Source organism: Ursus americanus, chromosome 14, assembly GCF_024610735.1.
Source record: "Ursus americanus isolate L20-20 chromosome 14, mUrsAme1.1.p, whole genome shotgun sequence".
Classification (NCBI taxonomy): domain Eukaryota; kingdom Metazoa; phylum Chordata; class Mammalia; order Carnivora; family Ursidae; genus Ursus; species Ursus americanus.
Window position 1 is genome coordinate 30,549,489 of NC_142140.1, and position 20,357 is coordinate 30,569,845.

Below are 20,357 nucleotides of genomic sequence, written 5' to 3' on the forward strand. Positions count from 1 at the left end.
TAACAATCATCTGTATTCTCACCGCCCGGATTTAACCATGCTTATTATATTGGTGAATTTACATTTGCATCCAGCCTCCTTCCAAAAAAATCATTCCTGATTTTGTAAAAAATAATATATCCATCATAAGAAATTGTTAAAATGTAGTAAAGTGCAAAAAATGACAAACACTTGCGTTTACCATGACGCCGTTGGGAGTGAATCATTCAAGGCAGCCTCATGTCGGTGAAAGGCTGGGTGTCTCCTCGAGGATTATGGGGTTGCTGTGAGGAGAAGCACAGAAGCAGCACGGGGCCTGACACATGGTGCTCGCTGAGTGTTCGACCAGAGGACTTAGCATAGCACGGGCTGCAAACGAGGAGGGACGATTGCGCAGCTCTTTCAAGTGATTTCTGTATAGCATTTAGGGGGAGTCTAGTATTCAAGTTGGACCCCGGACTTCAAGGTCTCTTGTTCATCCCATTTGCAAAGAAATGTTTGACGCCTCTCATGGTGAACTGGGAAGGGGGGGATGATGTGGTGTCCTGATTTAGCCCTGTCTGTGCCCCTTTGTGACTGAATGATATTAGATGAGTCACCGGGAGCCTCTGTTTTCTCAGCGGCAAGATGCAGAACAGTTCGGCCAGCCTCCCGGGAGCCTCAGGAATGTCAGGAGCTGATGCGTGGAGGGCTCCAAGACAGAGAATCACCAAATGTTAGTCCCTCTCCTCCCTACCTCTCTTCCTAACCGCTCCACTCCTTTGATTTAACCCGCAGCAACTGGAAGGCTCCCAAGTGCTTATAAAGTCCTCCTAGTTACATTTCCGACCCTCTCTCTTTTCCTGAGTATTCCTCTGATCCTGGTTCTGTAGTTAATGAGTATTGATTGTGACATCTGTGTTCACCGGTGGCCCAAGAAAGGGGTGCACATGTTGGCTGCCTCCGGTTAACAGCTCAGCTGAAGGCAGGAAGCAAATTAGCTGGTAGAAGGTGGTCCTTAGCACCTGAAATTCATTATAGATTTAAACCCATTTTGAAAATGTGTCTTTAACTCTACGAACCAGAGTAAAAGCCTGGGCCACGTGGCGAGAAACCCATTTTGCTTAGTGATTAAAAAATCTGGCACTGCCTAGTTCCTTGTGCTTTGCTGAAATCCGCTATAGCTTCTTTTTACCATAAAGCAGGTGTCAAGTGAGGACTTTGTGTGTGTTTATGATCATTATGTTGTATTAAAGAGTCACATTGAGTTCCAGAATGAGAATAAGAATATTGCATATTCCTCTACCTGCAAAGCAATTAAATTATTGTCTGACATGTTTATAGCTCCAGAACCAGTAATCAGCTTTTAGTCTGCGTAGGGGATGTGGTGTTCTAATCCAGCGCTTTGCTGAGAGCTTCATCTTTAGCATTTGCATTTGATAATTTAATTTAAATAATACTGAGCGGGTACAGTTACAGTTCTTGGCAATTGTCAGAGTCACAGGGGAAAAGGCAAGGCACAAACTGATTTTTTGTCAATAATTTTGTATTCCTGAATAGTTTTTACGTCCTTGTTATTAGCCTCTGCTGCCCTCACTGAATAAACTGGAAAATGGTAGTAGCGTCTAAAGTCCCAAGTATTATGTCTCTCTTTGTTCCCTTTTCCCTCTCCCTATGGAAACAATATCTGAGCAATCTGCAAATTTCCATGAGACTGTGAAAGGCCTGCAGTGAACCATTAAAAAAAAAAAAAAAATCCCCCTAAAGGGACTTTTTCTTGCAAGATGCCTTTATGTATTAAAGATCAATTTTCTGATAAGATTCTCTGTTCCAGAGAATATTTGGTAATTTTAGCAAAAGTAAGTACTTGCCACAGGAATAGTGAATCTCCCGTTAATGCCCAGTAATATCACAAACTAAATGAAAGAAGTTGCAGGAAGGGCCTCTTCTCTCCAACATTCCCCTCCAAAATAAATTTTATTGGATGATTTCAGGATTTTCTTTTATAGGACTTTCGGGCTATCTTCTCTTTTCCTTTTTTTTTTTTTTTCCTTTTTTTAACACAGAATTTATTTATTTTAGGGCAAAGTGTCCCCACTGGTTTCCAAACAGGAATCCTTAGTAACAACTTCAAATTGTTGTGAATCCCACCTTTTCCCTTCTACTTCCCAGGCACAAAATAACCCACGCAGATTATTCCCATCTGTTGGAAAATCACAGGCCTTGAGAAGGGAACTGCGTGTTTTTTGCCATTAGTAAATTTTTTTTTCTTAAGGTATTTTTTTCTCTGTTTCGCATGGCTTTATAACCGTGACCAATAGGACCTGCCTAAGCCTTCTCAGACACCAACTCTTGGTTAGAAGTCAGGAAGAGCAAAGGAATTTGTTCGTTTTTACTGTGCCTCCCTGTTCCTAAGACCTGCCTTGTCACCTGAAATGCTAGTTAATTGCAAATGTTGCACACATCAGCCTACATATGCCTTCAAAGGAAGCCTCTTTTACCATAGAATGAGATTTCCCAACAGACGTGTTTAGAATGGAGTTAAATAGAAATATTTCCATAGATTTCCTAGTGTCTGTAATCCATGGGAATCTTCCCTGGGAAGAAAGTGGAGTAATTGGTGAAGTTGTGAATCTTCCCTCTGGTATTTAGATTCCAGATGGCTGGTCATGCATAACCCTTTCTGGGAGCATATTAGCGTAGCTGGGAGTTAGACAAGGCCTCCCCTTTGTACCTTAAATATGTCCTGGGAAATAAGACCTTGAATGTGCCCAGACGCCCAAGAATAGCCTGTACTCTTTGTCAGCTGCGGTACTATTCTTTATCTGCAGTCTCTTTTCAAATACCCTGCCAACCATGGGCTCCATCGATCCCCATTTCCACATGCTGAAACTGAATAGGAGAGAGGTGAGCTGACTTGCCTATGGTCATGCTGTTGAGAGCAGAAGAGCTGGAATTAAATGCAGGGCTTCCCATTCCAAAGTCCCATGCTTTTTGCATGCCCTCACATACTCCAGCCGCTACCTCTCTGTGTGTATCAGCAAATGTCCTGTTCATGTGTTATGTTGTTAGACACATCTGTAGCCTTGGCCTTTGGTCAGTATTGATCACCTTGAATCCTTATCTGGTATGTTTGATTATGAAAGTAGTTTCTAGCATCTAATTAACAATGATGCAGCCATACATGGGGACTTGTGTGTTTGAATAACTCCCAGAATCATAGGATTCGTGTGGCCAGAGAGTAAGCCCTTGGTTTAATCTTTTTCCTCCCACTATCTAGCTCTCCTGGTCAGAATTTACCCAAATCACATAACCCTACACTTGAGTCTACTTTAGTTCATCTTAATTTCTGCCTTTAGTGATTAAGCTAATGACATAGAGGTGATCAAACATCTCTGGGCAGTGTAGACACAACCCTTTCCATGTCTTGGGTCTTTCTGAACTGTTTCAGATGTCCTAGCTCTTAACCTCCTATGGGGGTTTAACCTTATAAACCAAAGAGAGGACTTGAGAAAAGCCTTTTGATCTGGGGGGACTATGGCTCTGCAGTGCTTCCCAGCATGGAGTTCAAGAAGCAATCACCAAAACATGGGTTGGCAGCCTCTGAAGGGCCATGAGCAGCCGTCCAGGCAAGTTTAATGTACTGCTCTAGTGATAGTAAATGTTCTTCACAGGAACCGGCCTGATAAAAATCCCGCGAACATGGGTACTTTATCATCGCAAATGTAACAATTTGCATTTGTTTTAATTCCATGATTAGTTCTGTTAATAAAAATGTCTATTTAAGCTATTTAAGACACCCACTAAAATTCTCTAATATTAATTTCATGGAAAAATTCCAACAGAACTATATTAGTTTTTCCCCCATTAAGGTAACATGATGGACTTTTAATGGAGCTCTCAGCTATAATGGTTTTTATTGACCTAATTATTAAATGAATTAAAATTTGTCTCACCACCTTCAAAATCATGTAACAGCGGTGTCAGAGAGAGTGCCATGGTCGGTTACCAAGGGGTAAAAAGGGAGGATCCTTGGACTGCACCTCCTTTATACGTAACGGACATGGTTGATCCAAAAGGAAATACCAATGATACTGCAGCTTCATTGAATACATTTGCCTTTCACTGTTTAGGAAATTTTTCAGCTCACATCGCTACTGTGTGATGACTGAGCGACACTGCCGTACATGGGACACTCCTGGTTTTGCTTTCCTGCCTCTCTTGATGCTTCTCTCTTATGATGATTCCCCCCCCAAAAAAATTAGAATTTTAGCAGTGATATTAAATGTAAGATAGCAAATAAGTGACACATCGGCCCCCTGATACCCTCTCCCCATTCCAGGGCAGACATCACTAAAGATTGCTGCACCTTTCCTCACCCAGAACAATGCAGGCCTGTGCTTCAGACAACCCTGTCTAGTCAGCGTTGACATGGGGATTGAAAACTATTTTGCATCCTCGATAGTCACAATTTATAAAGTATTTTCATAGGCACATAAATATGAATCTATCAGGGAAATTCTGTAAGAGAAGGATAAGCATCTTCGGTCCTAGTTAGCAGACAAAGAGCCGAGACTCAGTAAGGATGGGACTAAATCAGGGCACACGGCCGGTGAGGGGAAGTAAATGAGAATGAGAAGACACAGCTCTTGACTCCTGATCTATTGACTGCTTTGTCAGCCTCTCATTCTTCGATTCTACAAGTATTTATCGCGCGCTTTCGACATGTCAGGCACAAGGTAATCAGCAATAAGCAAACCAGGCACGGTCTCTTCCTTCAAGGAATTTCCATTTTGGTGGAGACAGATAATAAATTCACAAATACTTAAGATGATTTCAGGTACCAATGGGTACTGCGAGGAAAAGATTAGAAAGAGCTGCAGTGGTTTGGGGAGTTGCAGGGAAGTTCTCTTGGAAGACTGGCATTTGAGCCAAGAGCCAGCAGGAGAAGGAGCCATGCTGAAGAGCGTGGAAATAGAAGTCAAACAGAAGCAGAGGGAGAGGAGCTGGGGTAAAAGTTTGAGGATGGAAGGAGCCCCATGTGTTCAAGAGATACTTGAGAATGGGTATTGGTGGGGGAAAGAAAGAGGTAGGCTGGGGCTAGATCATGCAGGACCAGGGTAAGGGGTTTGGACTTTAGTCTCCTTTTATTGGATACTCATAAGAGAGCATTAAATACAGACCAACCTAACCTGGTGTGTGTTGAGCAAAGAATGGAGACACCATGTCCGGCCTCCACTGCAACATCTACCCAATCACTAGACACAATTTTGTCTTGAATGCAAACTAGAACAAACTATGTTTTGCTTAAGGTGCACGCTCCTGCTCCATGCTCCCCGTCTGCACCTCTGCCTCCAGCCACAGACTAGAACATATACAAGGATCCCAGGGCAGGACACTCAGGAGAGATTCTGATAGAGACAAAAAGGAAGACAAGGTCATTGTGTGCTGTACAAACACTCGAACAATGCACAACTTCCAGAAAGGAGATAGGTACATAAGCCCGTTCGAGCTAAAAAGAGAAGACTCCCCTTTCAGCTACCTTTATTTATTTATGTGTTTAGCCAGATGGTAGTTTAATGGTTTTATTAACACAACTATGACATGCACAGAGGCTGTCTATTCATTTTCTTCAGTGCACAGCTGGGCATTTGGATTAGTGACTCTGATGTCCAGCTGGGCTGCTCTTTCCACATAGGCTTCACGGTTCTCAGAGGAGACACTGTTGAGCAATCTCTGCACAGTAAGATTTGTTGGACATCATTTAGCACTTCAACCTCTTGATGTGTGGACTAGGAGCTTCTGGAAGCCCCTGGGTAGCACGTGCTGTGTTTTCTTATTGCTCTCATAACCAATGTTGGGCATCAAGATCCAGCCCACGAATCTTCCATGCACCCTATTGTCACTGCCCCTGGGTTTCTGCCAGTTGTGCTTAATTTTGACGTATTGGTCTGACTGGTGCCAGATGAACCCCTCGGTCCTCTTTTGAATGATCTTGGACTTCACCGGAGGTCTGAGGGCAGCCATGATGCCGGTAGGAGATGGCTGCCACCTTTGCAGGCAGCACCGAGGAAGAGTGGCGCCTTCAGCCACCATTTCTAACGAACGTAGCTCTGTTCTGCTGGGTGGCAGCCTCTCTTTGACCTTCGTCCTTATTATATAATTAAACTCACCTTCAGGGTAGTGTTTTGGTTTATTTTAATCTCTGTATACTTTCTGAAGTAGCATTATTTTCTATAAAAATAATAAGACCTGTTATTGGTATTATCATTAGCAATACTAGCAATTTGCTGAGTAATTACTATGTGCCAGACACTGTGATAAGTGCTTTTCATTGCATTCTCTCAACCTTCTGAGGTAGTTACTAGTATTATGCCATTTGACAAATGAGGAAACTTGGCCACAGAAGGTTTACCAGTGCTTACCCAAGGTCATCCAGATAGGGAGGATGGAGTCCAGGAGGTGTAACTACGTAGACCTCACTCTTTACCAAAAAATGGACCTTCCCACATATTATCAAATGAAACCATGTTCATGAGTTTTGGAGTAAACCAGGGCTGAGTTAGAGACCTGTCACTGTTTCTTCATCTGTCATGGGGGGTGATGATGGCACTGACTTCAAAGGGTTTGGTGGGATGAGATGAGATATAAATAAAACATATAGCAGAGTGCCTAACACACAACAAATGCTCCCCCACCCACACCCCATGGGGACCAGGCCTCAGTGCCCTACCCTGCAGGACAGTAGTAGCTGTCTCACAGGACCCTTGAGGACATTATAGGCGGTCACGTGTGTGAAGTTCTTAACACACAGCGCCTAGTGTTTCCCTCTGCCCCCTGTAAATAGTGGTGGCTGCTCGAATTAATGTAAGGGACAAATGATGTCTCGAATGTGTAACACCCAGTGCAAACCAAAGTAGCAACCGGGGAGATCTCTTCTGTGCTTGCCATTTCTGCAACAGGAGTGAGCTCGGTCACTGATAACACGAGTGCCTCTGAAATCGAGTTGTGGCGATGCTAATGAGCTGGCACATTTTTAATTCTGTCTGATACTGTTTCCGAAGGAGCCATTTGTGCTGTAATGGGACAATTTAGTGCAAGACCTTTGAAGGAAAGTCTGCTGTGTGATATTTAGTTTAAGTCAGCTTCTGACAACAGTATGTTCTAGAGAATTGCAGATGTTCTTAAATCACATAATATTTCTCTACAAAACTGTGTGATATTTATCTGATAGAGCATCTGGCATGACGGGGAGTGTGAGTTTCTTTTTTCCTAGTTTAAAAACAACAACACCACCACAAATCTCTGGCTGAGCTTATCCGAAACATCTTGCATATGTGACGGTGAGATTAATGGATTCCGAAACTGTGTCCCATGCTAAGAAGCTCATCAAGGGTTCGTGTTAACGTGAAATGTAGTTGGGAAGTGCTGTGGTCTGTATCTGCCTCGCTCTGGGGGAGTCCATGGGGGCCAAGGCTAAGGGCTCTGCAGAACCTGAACGGGGAACACAAGAGGATTGCTGACTTCACTGGGCATGCTCTCCAGCACCAGGCCTTTTTTCCCTCTGAAGTTACACCCCCACTAAGGACAAAGAACGAGAATGGTTTCCTCTTTCAAATGAGGCATCAGGGCAATAACTTCACTCCAAAGGTTTTACCCACTTGAATCAAATCTTTCTTTTAAAGACCTGTGCCCTAATTTCACTAAGGTCATGTCAATTCTGCATTGCCTTAAATTATCCTCTGGCCATGCTCTGAAGGAAGCCTTCACTGAATTCCTGCAACCACTGTTCTTCTGGCAGGCAGCATGAGAGGGGGGAGGTGAGGGTCTGGGGAGTGCAGGTCTGGAAGCTGGCAGATTTGAGTTCTCTCTGCCACTAGCCATGTGTCCTTGGGCAAGGCTTGGCTCTCATGGTCATCTAAGGCATATGAAGGACTTGGACAAAGCTTCCCTTCATCTGTAATGCCATGTCAACACCAACTTTGCCCTTCCTCTCTTGAGACCCACACCTGATCTGCACATTCTTTCTGGCCTGTAATGAAGAAAGGCTGCTTCTTTATTTGACCTGCAAATTTCCCTCCTTTGTTTTTAATGATCATCTAAAATAGAGGTTCTTACTCTGGAGTCCCCAGATAGACCCTTAAATGAGATGCAAAAGCTGCAATATGGGTGAAATATTTAAGGGGTCAAGGGAAAGCTTTATGATTTTCATGTATTTATTCAGTAAATATTGAACACCTATTATCTGCCAGACACTGAGCTAAGCAAGGGAAATAAAATGATGATCTGGGCAGATACAGTCCCTGACCTCCCTGAGCCTCCTTTATAATTAGTGAGGAAGATTCTAGAAATGAGTCAATGGGCAACCACAGTGCGTTGGGAAAGAGGCATGGAGGGGGGTATCATGTAGAACACATGGGGTGCTATCGAAGCTTGAGAGGGGGGCTCCTCACTCAGACACCATCACATTTTCACGGGACTTCAGACCTAGAAAAACAAAAAGGAAAGGAGATCTGACATGATGCTAGTATGAACACTATGTGGAGGAAGTGATGACAGGTGGACAGATACATTTAAGATGTTAATTTATGGCTAATAAAGCATTCAGCATTGCACTGTTAGGCTTAAAGGCTTGCAATGGCCATGGTCATTGTCATCACAATCATAGCTAATGTATACTGAGCTCTTCGCATGTACCAGATTCTTGCTAAGCATTTAACATCAGTGATCTGATTTAGTCTTCACAAAATGTCTGTGAAGAGGTTGTCTACTCTGGTTTTATCCATGAGAATGCAAGGGCTCATGGATATTAAGTTATCTGTTCAAGGCCTTCCAGCCAAAAAAGTAGCAAATCTGGGATTTAAACTCAGGTATGGGTGATTCTTAACCTTAACACAAGGACAGATTTTTGGATCACAATGAGGGTATACCTGGAACCTTCACCTTTCAAATGGTTGGAAAACCACGTTTCCTTGAATTGTTTTGCCAGATATGGTCAGGCCTTAGATTTAAAAACGAAAATCAAACGTCGGCACCATCTGTTCCTTTTCACAGTGGAAGACGTTCTCTTCTGGGCAGGCTTTGAGAGGCCCTCAATTACCAGCTCAAATCGAGATGGTTTAATACACTTCTCTGTGGCCCAAAACCAGTCGTGGAGTTCAAAGAAGAAGCAAGGCTCTAAGGGGCTTATTAACAATTTAACATTTTCAAAGCATGTGGGATTGTTAATTCCATTTGCTGCAGACATACTGTCACGATGATTAAGACCTAGTCACTGTAGGAATGAAGAAATGTGAGATCCATTGTGCGGCTGCACAGTTCCCACTGCCTTATTGTAAGCTGATGTAAGAGCCATCTTTTCGGGCCGAGCGCCTTACACTTTCTCTTACAATTGACCTTGACACCTCCACATCCAGTGTCTGTATTCTCTCTTCCTTCTTTTATGAGAGTTTGATCCAAAAGATACAAAGCCCCCTGAAATAGCTTTTATTGATAGTCTTACTCCCCGAACACCTGGAAATGTCCTTGCCCTAAGAAGTGTGTTGGCTTATCATTGAACAGGCTTTTACTGAGGGCAGGATCTGTCCTCTGGGGATACAGAAGTGAGTCAGTCCCTGCTCTCAAGAAGCCATGGTCAGCAGTCAAACTGCTTGAAAGGAAGTAGGAAGAATTTATTTACTCATGTAACTGAAAGTCTAATGGTAGCGTCAATTCAGGCATGGCTGGATCAGGGGGCACAAGCCGTGTCACCAAGGACATTGTGTTTCTCTACTGCTTTCAGGTAGCTTCTTCCCAAGGAAGGCTATGTGAATGCCAGCAGCTAGAGGCTTACATCCTATTAGCTTAAGTGGAAAGATTATTTTTCCCAGCGATGCTGATACAAAAATTTACACAGAGGACCCTGGTCCAACTTCAGTTGCATGCCCACTGTTGAACCAGGAACTGTGGCCAGAGGGATAGGGTTCTCTGAGTGACCAGATCGAGATCCTGAGTCCATGTATGGGGCCAGGTAGAAATAGAATCAACTCCATCCCAAGCCTAAGGAATATGATAGTTTCCTAGAAGAGAGAGGGGTTCCATTGCAAAAAGGAAAGCTACGTATACAAAACACAGAGGGATGGATATACAGTATTAATGGAGCCCAGAAAAAGTAGAGGAGAAAGCTCAGAAATGCTTCCCAGAGGGGTTGGTATTTGAACAGAGTCACAGGGTGAACAGAAAGTCACAAATAGAACACAAGGGTGACCTGGAGTTTTGCTTTGCTAATGTTCCAATAGTATTGACCTAGGAAAATCATCCATTCTCTCAAAAGAAATTTACAAAGCATCTACCAACCAAGTTAGTGCTGGGGCTGCATTGATGGACAAGAAAGGCATTGCTGTGCCTCTCATGGATCTTACAGTCTAGAGCAGCGACAAGCATTTAATAATTGCACAAATGATAAAACAATTACCTTTTTAGAAGTGCTCAGAAGGAAAGATCACTATGCTAGGGTCCAAGTATACCTATGCCTTGCATTTCAGTTTTCCCAACTATAAATTGGAAAAGAAAATTCTTATGTCCCTCTCCCACAATCAACCAATAATATATAACACAGTGAGGAAGACAGATGAATTCACCTACACACATGTATGCATGCATATACACAAGAAAAGCAGAAAACACCTTGAAATAGAGAGTAAAATTTAGGGATACACCTGTTCCTGTACTTACCTGTCTCATGGAGTATCACCTTAAAGTGCATCATTTTCTTATTGCCCAAAAGTTTCCTTTGTTCTCACCCTCTTAACATTCCTGATTCAGTGCTTATATTTTTACACCCAGGCACCCAGGGTCCTTCAACCACTGTATCTATACTCAGTACAAAACACCATTGTCTACCTTTTGTTATTTCCTCTTATCAAGCATTTGGGGGGGGTCAACAAACATTTTTTTTGGCATGGTAGCAATGAAAAACTTGGCACAGTGCTTTTAAACTACTGATTCTATTATTCAGCAATTTAAATAGATTATACTCTTTTGTAACCATCCTGGTCATAAGAAAGATTCCTTTGTAGAATCGGCCCTTGGAGGTATTTCTTTTTTGGAGATATTTCAAGTGGAATTTAACTGCCCATTTATATACACCTGAAAATCACAGTGGAGAGCAGAGATAAGGCCATACCTGCAGAGGGCACAGCTGGGAGGAAGTGGCATTTACAGTGGGAACCTCCGTGAGTGACGGCAGAAGGGTGCCATGTTTGCGCCCATTCACTTGTACCCAGTGGCTTTGATTCCTTGTTAAATGAAAGCCAGATGCTTATGGTTAACATTTTAATGGGTTCATTCTCCCAGGTAGCTCATAAAACCCCACTAATAAATCAAAGAACTCTTCTAATAAGAATCTTAAGGGATGGTACAATGTTGCTGATGTATTAAATGAATTAGAGGCACTGGAAGCTGCATTCATAATTTTTTCTGAAGTCTCCACTCCCTGTCTATATATATATATATATGCTTCCCCCTTCGCCTCAGAAAGAAAGATTGGAAAAGGAAGTTGGGGATAAATGTCTCAGTGTCACAGCGAGCGTTGTGTCTTCCACAAGACAAAGTGAGTTACTAAGAGAAAAAATTTCCAAGTGATTTAAAAGATACCATTTAAATTCTATTAGGATTTTTTGAAATAAAAGGCAGTGAGTTAAGTGAGAATAAGATGTAAACCTTCCTGCAATATTTGATTGCTAATGAACAGAAAGTATTAATCTTAGCAACAGAAAGAGAAAAATGCATAGTGTTTTTCATTAAATCAACTAAATGATTAAATGAGTTAGTCAGTAGAAACCATTTTAATTTTCTGAATGTGAAATGTGCAGCTTATAACAAATAAATTCAAAGCACCTTTCTAAGCAAGTTTTGGCCATAAAAAATGTGGGTTATAAAGATGTTTGGTATTTTCTTCTTTATAGATAGTCAATATTTTAATGCGGTGACATTAATTGTGCAGAATGAAATGCCCCTACTATCTGGGCTTAAAAAAAGTTGGCATCTACTGCGACGTCCCTAATGGATCTTCAACACCATTACAAAATGATTGATTGTTGTCGTACTCATTTTAGCAGCTTTCAGAGCTGTTATATTTTTAATTAAATTGGCTGTGAATTTTGTAAGTGGCAAAGGTTGATAAACTATCGCTCGGCACAATATTACTATTCTTCTTAGTGTGGCTGTCATAGTTGGTACATTTATGTGCATAATCTTAACATTCCATAAGTCTCTTTAGTCTCAGGCATTGATCTGCAAGATGACTTGCTGTTTGGAGATGAGGGAAAAAAACATCAAAATTAACTCAGCAAAGCACATGAATCCGAGACGTTACTTGGTGAACAGAGAGGAGATCTAGCCTCATAACCCCACTGTACATTTTCTTACCATCCTCCCTTCTTGCACCTCATCAACAAAGGAAAGCAGATGTGCTTAGTCGGTCACAGTGCCAATTCTTCCACCAACAGGTTTTGAGAGGCTCCTCTGAGTCAGGCCCAGGGCTGAGTGCTGGGAACACAAGCATGAGTCTAGTGGGCGACCCAAGCACTGATCCATCTGAGCAAATAGGGACCAATGCAGAGAATGCTCTGAAGGAAAGGGCCAGTCTTTAATGAAGGAGGCTAATAGGTCAATGGTTCAGGCAAAGCTTCTCTGAGCAGGTGGCCCTGGAGCTGAGATCTGAAGGTGGGATGGCAGCCAACCACATGAGCAGGAGAAATCAGTGTGTTCCCAGCTGGGGAGCAGCAAGTGCATAGGCTTTGGGGTACGTAAGCCTGGGGTACCTGGCATGTAGGAAGTACCTAACCAATGGTAACTATTGTATCTTAGAATAAGTGAAGTAATCAATACATAGCAAATGCATTTTCTTATTGTCCCTTTGCAGAAAAAAGAAAATGGGGTTTCACTTTTCATAAAGACACAGATGCCTTTGAAATGGGCTTGAATTTTCTTCTTCTACTGCTTGGTCATCTTTTGTGCATGAGAAACTTCTCATTAGGCTACTGGCTCTTCATGAGTAAGCAACTTCCCATTGGTTTGTGTATCTTGCTAGTTACGGGTACATGACAACCACAAATAATGTTGAAAGCCCACAGATAGTGAAGTTTTGACCTCAATTCATGGAAGGAAGGATACTGGCTTTAGTTCAACACGGTTCATCATGGAAAAAAAAAAAAAAATCAAGCTTTGGAATCACACAGACCTGGGGCTCAATTTTGGCTGGGATGCTTGTTGTCTGTGAGACCTTGATCACATTATCCTTTCTGAGCCTCATTTTTCTCAACACTAAAATGAGGATAGTTCTTTTCATTATATAGTATGTTATTTACCTAAAGGAGGACAAAATGCCTGCTACATAGTAAACACCCTACAGTTGTGGCTTTTCTAATTATGCAGCTCAATCCAGTAATAATTCCCATTGAATTCACCATAGTGTGAGGGGGTTGGGGCATTGGGGAGGGTACAGTGAGGACTGAATCCCATTCAATTATGCAGTCTTGATTTCTAAGGTGGACAAAGTGGACATCGTTTTCAGCACTGTACAAATGACCTCTATACCTTTCTATAAAGCTTTTGGTTTTGGGTACATGACTACTTCAATGAGACATTCACAGAAGCACTACGGAACAGCTTAGAGTATCGGGGGAACCCTAGAAGACCAATGACTACATGGGGATATTGTATTAGTAAAAACTGTGCGTGGAGTAAACATGGCAGTTACTTTCAGTGGGGTAATCTCCGTAGTTTCCAACGAGAGGCTGTGCAAATTGCAAAGGAGGGAAAAGAATATCTCCGTTTTCCTACATTGAGGTTACAGATGAGCCACAGAGCTACCATTTGTATTTGCAGGCGATTTCCATCATTCTGCATGCATGCTCACCCTGGCAACATTTCAAAGCAGTATTCCACATGACCGTGGTATTTTATCACGCGTCACAAGTTTGACACAGTTCCTCCTTGGCAAGAAAGTGCTCCAGGCTAAGTATCAGATTTTGTCAGTAGGAAAAAAGGAATTGTTACAGTCCAGAAGTGGCTAGGGAAACATACCTTCAAGTGCTACAAATTTGTAGAGGTAAAGCTCCAGTAGAAAGACAGACTTGGGACACACACAAGCTTATGTCCTGTTGGTTTCTGTGTATCCTTTCCTGCGCTCCCCTGTTGGGCACTAGACCCAGCTGGGCCAAGCCACAAGAGTGTTTCAGTGGCCAGTGGAGGTCAAATTCTGATGCTCAAAATGGAAGGGGAAATAGAAGTTGCACCCTGAGTAATTTACATCAAGTCTTCTGTGTCTGTCACCCATGGAGGTGGGTAACATCAGTGACATGGATTATCTGGTCACCTCATTTTGCTTTTCTCTTGGGGAGGCCCAGAGCCAGCTAAAAAGGATTATGTGCTTCTCTCCATTTCATCCCTCCAACCAAGATGTATTTATTTGGCATCTTGTCTCTGCTCAGCTTTGTACCAGACACGTGGACACCACTGAGAACTTGACAGATGTAAAGCAGAGCTCAAAGGAGCCATGTCAGAGCCTATGAGGGGTGGCCAGGGTGCTAGGGGAGCACACGGGTAGGGCACTGATTCAGATTTTGGCGAGGTGACATCTGCATCAAACTCCAAAAGACACATGAATCGTTACAAGGAACCATCCAGTTCTTCCTGTCCCTGCCTTCTCCCTGTTCTTAGCCTGCCTGGGAAGTGAAAGAGCAGGACGCAAATGCAAATAACTCCTTATTTCCCACATAGCAATCATTAATCACAGTCTCTGTCACGTCTAGAAACCAATTCTACTGCTACTGATGCTTCTTCAAATCAACTCCCTTTTTCTACCTGAAAACATTCATGGAAAAGGGAAAGATTCTATCATTCTTGTAACAGAAAAAGTAGTACAATGGGCTGTAAATAGAAGGCAACTACAAAAGTAAATATAATGAAAAATAAAATGGTGTTATTAAATTTCATCTGGACACTGTTGTTTCAGCCTGAGGCCTGTTCTTTTCTGGTACAAAATGGGAGATTGTCAAGCTTCAGAGCAGCGTGAAGGACAAAGGAGCACCAAACTCAGCGTGCTCCTGGTGAGGACACAAGGAGAAATGGGTATTGAAACTAAACAATCGCTGTGAGATTCTGAATTCTTTACAGTCATGACTCTCTGCTACCTAAAACCACCTGTGTCCCTACAGGGGACTGTGTCCCACAAGAGGTCCGGGGCAGTGGGGACATGAAGTTGCACTTAACGCAGGGAGAGAGGTAATGATGTGCGTGGCTTTGCAGGCCTTGTTAAGGAGTTTGGATTTTATCCTGAAAGGCTGGAAAGCCAGGGAAGTCAGCAGATGGCTGGCTGGCATGGTCTGCTTTGCATTTCAGAAAACCCACTCACCTGCAGGGGGGTGAGGGCCGGGGCTGGACAGTGAAGAGAAAGCCTGGGAGAAAGGACCTACAGGGAGGCTTTGGAAGAAACCAGGGGTAAGAAGATAGTGACAAAAACTAGAAGAGTGAATGTGAGGAGGGGGAGAAGGAAAAAAATCTATCACACTTCTTGATTGATGGGGTGAAAGGCATAGTGGGTACTTGAGATGTTTTTTAAATGATGTGGCTCTAGACCTTGATGAAGAGCCAGGTCAGTCCAGCTTTGGCCAAGAATCCATAATCTCCCAACTCACCCCTACTGCCCTCCCCAGACCCCCTTCCTGCATCCTGTTGGGGTCCCTGGTTCATTGAGATTCCTCAGCAATGACGTCTGCAAACCAGGCCTGGGAGTTGATAATGATCTAGTCCCTTTGGGTTCCTTATGGGGTGAGGGAAGTTCTCAATTTTTCCCATTAGTTCCCACTTGTGACAAGGCAGTGGACATGACTGGGTAATTTTATGCCCAGGGGACATTTGGCAATGTATGGAGACATTTGTGGATGTCACAGTGGTAAGTGTTAGTGGTAAGTGTTAGTCACAGCAGGTAAGCAGAGACCAAGGATGCTGCTAGCCCTCCAGAAATGCACAAAACCACCCCCCACAGCTGAGAATTGACTGACCCCAAAAATGTCAATAGTGCCTGAGTTTGAGAAAGTCTGGCAGGACAATGGGAGTGTCAGAAAGTGAGGCAGGAGAACAGAGAAAGAAGCCCGTGGAGGGGCAGGTGCTTCTATCAGGGACTCTTACTTGCATTAGAGGTGGGTGTGTTGGGGGAGGGGGGACGTAAGGGTGGGGAAGCGCTGCTTGCTCTGAGTTTTCCAGGACTGCGATCAGACCAAGGCCAGGCGGCCAGTTGGAAGAGGCAGCAGCTGAAAGCAAGCCCCATCTACTCACACACCCAGGGCTGCTGGAGTGGCTCCCAGGAGGCAGGGAGAGGCCGCGGGGTGACTCTCCAGGCAGACCAGGTGCATGTGCAGGAGGAGCTCGCTCAGTCCACCCCGCGGGTGTGTTGAAATTCCAGGAATCGTCACACTGCCTTGGCTAGTCTCCAAGCCTGCCCAGAAAACAGGCATCTCTGTTTTCAGAGGATGGTAGCAATGATTACTTTTTCCTGGGGGAAAAAATGCCAGAAAGATAAATACTTTGTAAATCACTGCATGTCTCCTGCCTGCAAGCTTTGAGTCTATTTGTGAAACATTTATCTCCTGGTATACTCACCCCCCCTAAAAAAATTATCATTTAGTTAATAAACCTAATAGCCTGAGGTATGCCAATCAATAAGAAAGAATGCAGGAAGCTGAATCCGAGGCAGCATGGTATTGAACTGTCTGCAGAAAGCTGTGAGACCTTCCTCTAAAATGAACATGCTTCCAGTCCACTGAGACGCTGAGAGGGGCCGATATGTTCTCTCGGTATTTGGGAAGTTAGAGAAATGACATATGCAGGCATTCTGCTCTGATTCATGAATGAGATGGACATTGAATTTTTCTTTATTTAACGAATGTAGAGTCTGCAGATAGGAAGGACTTGACTTTCATGCAAGCTGGGGGCTCTATGTTTACTTCTGTGGACAGGAGTGGCTCTGTCTTCATGATAGGCACCCAACAGTCCTGGAGCTGACTACATAAACAAAAATTGGAGGAAAAGACCCTCTGATTAAATAAATAGGCATATTGAAAGACTTTTATATACTTAGTTAGGAATCAGGCAGATCTGGTAGGACAAAATAAGTCAGGATATGTAAGAAGTAAACAATTTCACAGCCGTGTTCTTCACTACAAATTGGAAAAGCCTGATTTTCTCTCCATTGCTCCCCTCCACATTTCCTCTCTGAGTGTTGCTGGAAAGTCTGGGAAAGCTAGGTGTGAGATAAAGGCAGAGCTAGAGCCTGTGTGCTTTGTAGCAAAGATAACGGGCTTCGTTTGGGCACCAAAGTCCATTGATGGGTTTAAGATTCCTATCATAACTTTAGAAGTAAATGACAACTCCCGAAGGACCCCCCATGGACTCATCTTTTACCTAGAGTTTAGCTTACAAGGGAGTGTGGGGAGAATCCTCATTTGTGAGCAGATGGAGGTAAAGAAACACCCCGGGTTCAATGTCCAGCAAATGCATCCAGGCTGACTTCACTGATCAATAACGCACAGTGAGAATATCACTACAATTCATTAGCAGGACTGAATCCGTAACTTTTGCCATCCCTGAGACCACTGGGAATCCCTCCTTTGTGAACTCTTGGGCCAGGGATTATCCTTGCCTTGAATTATAGTGCAATCTGTCTTAAGTGATCACCCAGGGACCATCCAAAATTGGTAACTTGGTAGAGGTTGAACTTTAGCTAAAGGTCAAACAAAATTCTCTGGAAACCTTAGGGGTTGCTTAAAGGTGAAAGAGAAAGTTGAAATGAAAATGGACTTAATCCCTGGTTTATGAACCAAGCAGCACAGCTAAGCAAGCTGAGGGATGCTTTCAGCTCATAAATGCATCTTGACTTATCTTTCTGAAATGCCTCATCCTTTCTGTCAAGCACCATGGCCTTTCTGGCTTGTTAATCATATGCCCAGAAATGCTTTTATTTTCCAAGGATGCCCATACATTTTGAAGACCTTTGGCTATGTGTTTGTGACCCACGGAAGGGGCGATGCTACAAACCACTCTAGGTCAGGCTCTGCTCACCACCCAGAGAATGGGGCCCAGCAAATGCCTTGAAGATCCTGTGTCTTTACCTGGAAAGTAGAAATTGGCTTAACTAACATCAAAACATCCATTCAGTATAGAAAGAACTTTTTAGAGCAAGGGATCTGTATTCCGTTATACAAAGAATTATCTTTATATCGTATCATAGAGACCGAGTGTAGAAAATAGTAATCTATGTTCTGATCCTCTGTGAAGCTCTCAGAGTAGAATTTGTTGCAATCTTGAAGTGGCTCTGAACCGCCTCGGGTTAAAGCTAAGAAGGCAAAGAAGAGAGGAAGATGGAACCTGTGTCTTTCCTTATTCCTTCCTGTAAATAGAGAAAGAACCAGACACATTGGGTCCAAATCCCGATTGTGATGCATTTTGTCCCTAGGATGGATCCCTGTAACCCACTCAATCTCTATTTCTTCATCTGTAACAGGACAAGCAATAATAATCCCTGCAGTTGTCATCTACTGAACACTTACATATCAGATCATAGGCTGGGTAAAGTCCTTAAACATATATATTATATATATGGTCCATCTCGGTGAATTCCCACCGTAGCGTTTGTGTGAGTGATGGTATCTCCACTGGAGGCAATAAGAGGGTCTATGAAATATTGGTCGAAAAATCCCAACTTTGCAGGGATGCTGGGACATTCAGTGACATGGCAGGTAAAAGCCACAGCACAGCCTGCCTGCTGCCTAAGAGTATTTCCACGGAAGTCAATTTTATTCCTCTTTCTATAGAGATGGGCAGCATATGTCCCTGTGACCATGCATTTCAGAATTCTTGTACTCTGATGGGATGGGAGTTTCCCCATCTTTGTTTACTCCTCACATATTTATTTGAACACTGCTCAGTTCTGGGAGCACAGTAAGCAACTGAACAGATATGTTATGTGCTGGCCGAGTTGAGGGTCACAGGCCCCATGTGCACCCCAGGTCCAGCTGGAACAGAAGTAAAGAATTAGGGAGGTGGCCCTCTTGGGAGAGGCACGCTGACTTGAGGCTTTCTTGGAATTGAAGCGAGGTTGACTCAGTCTGCCCAGTTCAGTATATTGAGGCTCTCTATTGCTCTGTATTCGTGTTAATGTTATTTGGGCAGTCTAGTCAGTTTCTATCCCGAAGAAAGTGGTGTTCTGAAAAAAGGATGTTTTCCCGAAGTGAAGCCACCATACACACTCTCTGTGCCTTCCTCCTGTAACTGAAGACTTATTTATGTTAACGGTAATGGAGCCAATGCAGTGCACAGGTATAAATCAGCTCAGCTCAGTAGCCTAATTGAAGGCTCCCTGGAAACCAGGCAGACAACCACCACAAAGCCAACCTGTGGAGCTAGCCCAGAAATGGCTTATGTACCTGAAGGTTTGATTCTCTTGTCTCCAGCTTCCTGGAGCCTGGCTGTTGGTATCTGTCCAGAACAAGCATCCCTCTTCCCTTAACAATATTTACTTTTCTGATCACAGCTGTCGTTTCCAAAAGCACCCCAGAGCAAGAATAGCACACAATGATGCCATCTTCTTTCTAGGAATCCTTTCTTATGTCCAAGCTAATGAGCCAACAACTAAATGGCAAATGCTTTGTGAAGACCTGCAAATTTGGACAGAGCTTTCCTCCCTGACTGAAGTCATCATGATGCCAAGCTATCAGCTGAACCTGGCATCTGCATAACTAAGCAGTAGTCCCCATCCTCCTCCTTTCCAACAGTGGTGTGATGCTGGGGCTCCTGTCCTGTCCCCGTGGTCAAGCCCACCATCTCCTTAGCCATTTTCAGTTATTCTACGTCAAGTTAAGTATATTCAACTCCATATAATTGTGAGGTTTCTTACAAGAGCTGGTTGATTAGTGGACTGAAACAGACGACTAAGAGGAACTTCAGATCCACCACTCAGGTCTATGCGGTGTCTTCTGAGAGCTTCAGATGGGGCTGTAAGGTAAATACTAAACCTAGATGTTTCTACAAGAGACCCTGATTATTCCAAAGCCTACTTTTCTGCGTGACAGGCCTAAAGGACTTTGTACAAAAGAAGAGCCAGTCCCAGGGTTTATCAAATTTGAGCCCATGTGCTAAATCAGACCTACTGCTTGCTTTTGCAAACAAAGTTTCATTTGAACATAGCCATGATTTCATGTTGTCTGTATGCTTTTGCACTACAACAGCAGAGTTGAATATTTGTGACACAAATTGTAGACCTGCAGAGCCTAAAATATTTACAATCTGGCCCTTTACATTAAAAAAAAAAAAAATTGCTTCCCCCTGCCCTATCCTAAAATGGGGCAGGAGGGTTTAAA

At 43.3% G+C, this 20,357-nt stretch overlaps 1 protein-coding gene and 1 pseudogene across 8 annotated transcripts in view; one reads left to right on the forward strand and one right to left on the reverse strand.

Moving 5' to 3' along the window:
* The window catches only part of FHIT (fragile histidine triad diadenosine triphosphatase), a 1,378,910-nt gene that overhangs the window by 1,309,337 nt on the left and 49,216 nt on the right, over positions 1 to 20,357 (forward strand). The window lies entirely within an intron of this gene.
* On the reverse strand, positions 5,591 to 6,149 carry LOC148108929 (large ribosomal subunit protein eL32 pseudogene; annotated as a pseudogene).